At 41.8% G+C, this 8,154-nt stretch overlaps 1 pseudogene; it reads right to left on the bottom strand.

The window, feature by feature from the left end:
• Nucleotides 1-933: 933 nt before the first annotated feature.
• On the bottom strand, nucleotides 934-1,986 carry LOC107520199 (annotated as a pseudogene).
• Between the last annotated feature and the right edge of the window lie 6,168 nt (nucleotides 1,987-8,154).

The following is an 8,154-nucleotide window of genomic DNA, read 5'->3' as shown; positions in this document are numbered from 1 at the left end:
AACGCTAACGAAGATCCTGGAACATTTGAAGAGCGTACTCATCTGTAGAAATATTTAATTTCTCTTACGAAGAGGCAAGTGAAATTAAGAAACCAAGCTGAAGCTGAATAAAAGGAAGATTTCCTGTGGGGGAAACAGTACGGCATATACAGGATGATGCCTCTGTTTTTCTACTTTGTTTTAATTAAATGCTGCTAGTCTATCCTCCCTGGACCCAGCATTTTTAGAAAGTGAGGATGAAATCCCAAGTTTAGAAGTAAACACTTGTTTCATTAGACACTAAATTAATCTTCTGCATTTTCTAAGGTGACATTGTGTGATGTTTCCTTCTGAAAAGTCGTCATTTTTTAAAGACATAAGAATGCATTTTAAGGGACGCGTTAGGAATCTGTTTTTGAGAAGATGAATGATGTCGTTTCTTATAAGTCATGCTTATATAAACCTTTGAGTTCTTTGATTTATGTACCTGGAGGAGTTCCTGGGAATGAATTTCCTCCACTAAGTACCGGTGGCCTCTGAAGTGTCTTGAGGCTCCCACCTGAGATTTTAGTCGAGGCTGTGGGGGAAGTTCCCGAACTGAGGAAGAGAGGGAGAGACTGTCGCTTACAGCAGTTTGGTGATCGTCTGTCTCATCCTGTCTGTCCCAGTATTAAGTTAAGTATGAGTTGATGGATGACATTCTTTTATATTAAAGTGTTACATGCTTCCTCCTCTCTCACTCATATAAGATTTATGTATTCTCAATTCAATTTTTATTTTCCAGTTTATTTCATTAACATAGTAGTAATTAAAGCATGCCGATAATATAGAATAGTGGATGATCCTCCCAACATAACTGTGGCTACCAGTTAATAAGTGTGTTTTAAGTCTCTGGCATATTATTTCATTTAGTCGTTATGTCCATTTATAGGTGAATGACGTGAGAGTTGGAGATACTAATTCATTTGCAATTTGGTGTATGGAAGAACTGGACTACAGTTCACATCAGTCTGATGTCGAGTCTTTATTTCATCCTTACTCTGTATGAGCTGTTTAAATTTCATAGCAGATTAAACTTTTTTTCAGTTCGAAGGCAGTCACTGTTTATCGATAAGGTAGCAGGTATAACCATGGTAGCTGCCTCCGCCCCTCCTTCCAGCAAGCCCGTCGACCCGGTCTTCCCCGTTTCAGGGGTCTCCACCTTCCCCACAATCGGTGGTCTTTTTCTTCATTCCACCTTGAAAAGTTAACTCGAAGGGCTAACAAAACATTGTTTACTTCTTTGGGGTGTTTTTCCAACTGTATTGCTCTCACGAGTCAGGTCCTCCAGGCAGACGGTGCTGTGTTTCCCGAGAGACCGAGCACTCGATGCGTGACCTCTGTTGGTTTTGCCATCACCACACTTGTAGGTCATGTACCGACCTCAGGTTTGGGTGCCCCGCGCGACACACGGTTCTGCTGTCCTCAGCATGTTAACAGGGACCTTGCCGAGCCTAGCAGGGTCCCATTGAAGATCTGGTGAAGGCGAAGCAACCGCAGCACCTTTGGAGCTCTGGGCTCACACCACTGATGCCTCAGACCCTGATGACAAGTGACAGTTTGGGTTCCACCGGTACACGGAAGTTGCCGGCTTTTCTTGCCATCTTAGACATTCGAGTCTCAGGTCTGTACACCTGCCCGTGCTCCTTGTGATAGCGCTTAGCTTGTTCGTAGAGAAGCTTCCTCTTTGCCTTGCAAAGCATCTTTGGGGCAAACTGTTTTTCTCAGGCGTTTGATCTTCAGCTCCGCGAAATTCCTTTGCTTTTTCTTGAGGGTTCCTGGCACGGCAGGAACTTTCTTCTCCTCTTCTGCATCATCTGGGGTTCTAGCCGGGTAAAATGTTTGATCAGTGTAATAGTCTTGGAATAGAAACCATTTCCAAGATTCAGTGAACTCTGAGTAAAAAGTGGAAAGAAGGCTTGGGGAATTTGAAATTCGTGATGGAAGTTGAGAAAAGCCTTCCCACATTCTAATGATCTGTTTTTACAGCCATTTATGGTCTGTTCTCTGTTCCCCATATGGTAACAAACAGAAGCTCTCATAACCCTCGAGAAAAGAAAAATGTCATGCATATATGTCTGTTTGTCTGTCTGTCTGTCTGGCTGGCTGCCTGTCTACACACACGCACACACAAGCACGTACTGACACCCACACTTATATCTGTAAACCGTATGGCACAGATACTTGTTGCTGCCTAGCAAATCAGCATTCTAAAAGATAGTTTAATAGAGTAGCTTTTCCTGAACCTCTCCCGAAGTTATTAATTTTGTTTGTGTATCTTCACTCTGATCAGGGCTCAGCAGGGCTAGCTTGCCCCTCTCCTCATGACCTTGTGTAGGTGGCTTTAACGGGGACGGAAGGGCTACCTCCCAGGCGGCTGGCAATTTGGTGCTGAACTGGGGCACGTGGCTCAGTCCTGGCAGGAGGCTGGGGTATGCGGCTCCTCTCCACAGAGGCCACTTCGTCGGAGCATCTCTAGGGGCTTCTCGGCCTTCCTCACAGCCCGGCGACTCGGTTTCACATCCCAGTAAAGGCAGGAAGAAGCTGTATCCCCTGTAGCCCCATCCTCAGACCTCAGTGTCACTTCTGCATGGTCGTTATAAGAGCCCCCAGATCCAGGGGCGGGCTCGCAGACCCCACTTCGCCGTGGGATGAGCGATGCCATCCGGGTGGTAAGGAAGCGTGGGCAACGGAAGGTAAACACGAGCTTTTGCCACTTTTGCTCTAGATTAAGGCAATAAAAGCAGCCGCTGCCACAGACGATCGAGGATGGTCTTTGTGTGCTACCCGAGCACGGCCACCAGATCGCGTTTGCCCCGGGCCCACACCTGCAGGTGTGTGTGTTTTGGAAGCATCTAGGTGGAAGTGGGAAGTCCTTATTTTCCCAAGATGGCACGTGTTACTCCTTTAAGGAATATGCATGGCGGACCGTAAAAAAATTTATTGATGCAAATGTTACTTAAAATGATAAATTTTCTTTTCAAAACAGCATCGAACTGGATTCAAACTGATTTCATTATGCTCCGCTTAGTGCCCGACGCAGTGCCTTGCACACCCGGGTGCCTAATAATGTGATTCAACAGCAATTCCTATTATAAACTTCATGGGATTCAAACCTGTTTCACTGTATGATTTGGGTTACAGCTTTCGACTAAAGTTTTTTTTTTTCTTTTCCTTTTATTCACTTAATAAATATTTATCGAGGATTCCCAAGGTCACAGTTTTTAATTATGGGCTACAAGAGCAGAATAGGGGGGAATCTAATAAATACCTAATCATTTTTAAAAATTCTATAAGGTCCAGGGCAGATGATTAATGTAAAACATTTATTCAACTTAGATATATACGAGACTGTGCATAAAAGCCATACCCTTGTTTTTTTTGAGGGAAGAGACAATCGATGGTGTGTTTATACCACTTTGGAATATAAGACAGTCACGCAGTGGTCACTCTAGCCAGCACCGCCGCACCAGGGGACAAGTGGCTCCTGCGAATGTCCTTCCTCGTCTGTCGTTTCTCTGGTCATAGTTGTGTTTTTTTGTGTGTGTGCATTTTAAAATTCTAAAATACACGTTGAGAACATAAAATTATTGTGATCCCTGGGACAACTTTAATTTTTCTTTCATTTACTTAAAATGGATTTGGGCAGCAAACTGAAACTAAGAAGACTTATGGGAGAAGCATTCGTGTATTTAAATAATCACGTTCCTCGCTGTTTTAAATACATTTTTTTTTCAATCTTACATAGAGAGCGGTTCCGTTGAGGTCCTCGACAGTGCAATGACCGTTCTAAATTATTCTCTCTTCAGTGGATACTTTCCTACAGCACCCACTCGAGTCCATGTAGAGGATGAACCTGAGAGCAATAGGTCACGTTTCTTTAGCTACAGACTGACTCTTTTCATTTTCACCATCTCGCTCGGGTGCTCGCTCTCCCCTTACTCCCCGAGTCAGTGTTACATTTTGAATTTCTACTGAGGTGAAAGGGTGGACCTCTTTCTCTCCCCTAGGGGTCCCTTCCTTATTTCTGAAGAGGAAGGGTGTGCAACACATCTAGCCTAGGCCGTCGGCCTGTCAGCACCTGGGCACATAAACCCGCTCGTGCTGGTGAGTGGTGTCCTGCTGCCCCGGCCTCGGGGGACAAACTGGGCTAGAGGCCATTCTCTCTCAGTGGGACTGAGTCACGCTGAGTCATCAATTTGACTTCAGCACATTACCTTGGTGTACTCGATATGCTAAGAATGGTTTTTACTCTTCCTATGAGCCTATTTTTTTTTCTAACCAGAAAACTAAATTTTTGCCTTTTAAAAAAATTATTGTACCAAAGGATCATTATCGTGCATATCTGAGCAGTCTCATTACTGCTTTGGTGCAATTCTACGTTGTCCTTTAAGTGTGCGTTGCTTTTTTAATGGCCTCTGTGCCTTTCAGTGGGAGGACATTCATACAACCGGGGGGCGAAGTGATATTATTAACATTCTTCCTCCCGGGTTGGATGATTTCTCCCATTAATTCAAATATGCTTCCTTTGTATTGCACCTCACTCGAATGGCTCTTCAGATCCAAGTTCAAATGTTTGGTTTTGTAACAGTCCACTTCAACCTGGATACAGTGTTGTTAGAGCCTGGACATAATGGGTCAGTTAATCTGTTCACGGACGCGTTCGTCACTGGAACTTGTGCCGCTGTTGCTGTGTGTTGACTTCTGCGCTGCTGTAGTCAACAGCCTATGCGAACTGTCCAGTTCTCCTGCCTTCGGTGGCAGCCCACGGTCTTCGGAGAACTTGACCAGATTAAAGGGTTGTTCTTGGGACGATGATTAAATTGGAGTGGGAAATGGGTGGACTGACATTTAAGGCGTGAAAAGTAGAGGTTCTTATAACGTTTATCTCTTGTACTTAATTGTCATAGAACCGCAAGTTACTTGTGTAGCAGGCATTCGTTCGGCCCTCTCTTCTTTTTCCGGGTCCACCTGTGCCAGTACTTTGCCTGATCCTTCCGAAGGATGAGTTAACAGTTTCCTGTTGGTTTCAGCCTTTCTTACTCCCTGGCAGCAATCATGTAGTCCCCCTTCCACAGACAGTTTACACTCATCACAGACCATTGTGAAATAATTGGTAATAAATCTACCAGACATCGAAATGACTTCCTAATGGTTTAGAATTGAAAAGGAAACTATATCGACTCACTAAACTTGGGTAACTCCCAGAGACTTGTAGTATCAAATATTTGAAAACTATTAATTCACTGTTGGTGGTAACATCACACAAAGCAAGTCATCTATAACTGACTACTTAACAGTCTACAAGGTGGCCCCGTTTAGCATGGAAGAGCAGAGATTCTGGAGTGGGGTGGCCCGCATTCAAGTCACAGTTTCCGCTTGACCTGAGGCAAACAAGGTTCTTTTCTGCCTCAATTTCATCTCTAATATGGTGATCACCATAGTCTCTATCAAGGCTCAGTGGGAAGAAAGGACTTAATACGTGTGTGAAGTGTTTGGAACCGCACCCGACACAAGGTCGGCAAAAAGAAACAAATTGAAAATGCTGCACTATTGTGGTATTTATTATTTTTATTATTTAGTTAAATGTTCACAACTCTGAATATAGCAAGATCAATGAATGCAGCCCTAGTTAAAATGCAAATCTTATGCACACCACTAATATTTATTATTATTTTAAATCTAAATCAATACCAATTGAAAAGACAACTCCCAAGTCAGAATGAAGAAGGGCATTACTTCAAAGATGTTACAAAACCCCTCTAAAACACATATCATTTTCTTCCAAAACACATTTTGCTATGTGGTTTCATAGTTTGATTTGATATATTAATGCAAAACAAAATTATAGAAAGAATAAAAATCAGTTATTCAGTCATCATTTGGTAGCCTTATTCTACCCAATTAATATTTCTGAGGAACACTTAGAATGTTAGAAAGACATTTTGTAACATTAAAAACGAAGCAACTGAAATAATTTTTTACTTTTGCTTTGTAGTTTCTATTCTAATTTTAGATTAGAAATAAACGATAAAATCACAACATTCTAAAATGTCATTTGACTCGTTCACTCTTAAGGTTAAATTTGAATATTTCCTTCAACTTCACACCTCACGACAGCCCCAATTGATGAAATCCACCAGCTCGTGCACCTTTTATAGAAGTTGTTGATTGTGAGCTGACTAAGAGAAAATAGACCACTGTTGCTCTCCAGTCTTCCTTAGGCACAAACAAGTTACTTTCTCATACTTGGAAGCTAAGTCTAAAATAAAAGCAGCAGGAAACTTTCCAGATTATTGGATTGTTTGATATCTTTTAGAACAGTTTTAAAAATGTTAGTGTTCTCTGAAAGTTGCCCACTGAAAAATTAATTCAATAGATCATTTATACATAATTAATTCACAAAGAACTGCTAAGCTCCTGTGAAAACAAATATCGATTTACACTCTGGCACATTAATTACTCTTTGGAGAGAAGAGTAGGATTTTAAATATAATTTTTTCATTTTAGATCAGTTCTTCCATGGATAGATGACTTGCTTTGTGTGATGCTACCTACCAACAGTGAATTAATAGTTTTCAAATATTTTATACTAAAAGTCTCTGGGAGTTACCCAAGTTTAGTGAGTCAATATAACGAATTCGCCTTCCTTAATGATGAGAAAATGTGAGTTTGGAATGCTGAATAACTTTCCCACTTGCCCACTGGTAACAAGTGTTGACAAGATGGCTGGAAATTGGATCCCTGCACACTGTTAGTGGGTAAGTAATGGTGTAGCTTATGGACAAAGGATGGAGGTCCCTCCAAAAACTAAAAATAAGACTTTTGTATGATCCAACAGACCCACCTCTGGGTACACCTCCAAAGGAAATAAAGTCTCCACCTTGTAAAGATATCCACAACTATGTTCATTACAGCATTCTTCAAGATAGCCGAAATATGAAAACAACTCAAATGTCCATTGACAGGAGAAATCAGTGGGATACTGTTCAGTCTTAAGAAGGAAGTTCTACTTTTCGTGACAACATGAATGGACCTGGAAGAGAGTACGCTATTTGAAATAAGTCACAGAAGGCCTAATTCTGCTTATACGAGGGATCCAAGTTAGCCAGATGTATAGAAGCAGAAGCTAGGATGGCGGTTACGAGGGGACGGCGTTGGGGCAGAGTGGGGAGGCTGTCGTTCAGAGGGAATGAAGTGACCCTGACTCAGGGCGAGTCCTGTCTACAGAGCTGCTGCACAGCACAGCGAGTGCAGGTAGCAATGTGTGCGCTTAAAGTCACTTTAGGAGGGTGGAACTCACGGTAAATGTCCTCACTGCCCCCCAGCCCCGCCCCATACACACACTCGAGAAATTAACAAAGGACGAACACAAGTCGACTTTCAACAGTGACGGATGTGTTTATTGTCTCGATTGTGGTGATAAGTAACAGATATATACATATGTTCAAATTTATCAAATCGTGTACATTAATTATGTACAGGATATCAATTATACCTCAATAAATTTGTTTTTAAAACAGGTAAACCTGTAAACAACTTTTAATTTTTCAGTTCCCCAAACCATAAAATGTATACAAATGCTTTAAACTTTTTCTAAAATGGGGCGGGGAGGGGTGAGGGGAAGAAGAGATGTCAGACAGATTCTTGTTTCTCTTTTTAAAAAATCTGCCATCCATGTCTATGGAGATGCGCAGCCGAGAGATATTTGAAAGGAGGAAGATCAAGATCAACATCCTGCATGAACTTACAACTTAACGGGCATTGAAGTCAGCAATACAGTTGCTTAAAAATTGCAAACCAAGCGTTTTAAGGGATCTAAGCTAAAAGGTACTGTTTTGGTAAGGGTTTTCAGGACAGCAAAGCCCAATTTAAATTGATAACAGTGCTTTGTTTTGCTTCCTGTGACCATCCTCTAACATTAGAGTGTGTTCTGTGTTCCAATAGAAGTTGAACATAGATCCGAAAAGAAAGATAATGATGCTTATTTGTAGATGCTCTGAAAAACACCAACCCTCCCACCTCCAAAAAAAGGGAAATTGGAAAAGTGGCGTAAACAAAAGGCCTATGAAAACTCCCAAGGCAGAAATTTTATCAAGACATGTTTAAGGGCCAGAGAGAAATGGTACTCCATAG

This window comes from Rousettus aegyptiacus, unplaced genomic scaffold (assembly GCF_014176215.1).
Source record: "Rousettus aegyptiacus isolate mRouAeg1 unplaced genomic scaffold, mRouAeg1.p scaffold_m13_p_8, whole genome shotgun sequence".
Classification (NCBI taxonomy): Eukaryota; Metazoa; Chordata; class Mammalia; order Chiroptera; family Pteropodidae; genus Rousettus; species Rousettus aegyptiacus.
This window is presented reverse-complemented; position numbering and strand designations above follow the sequence as displayed.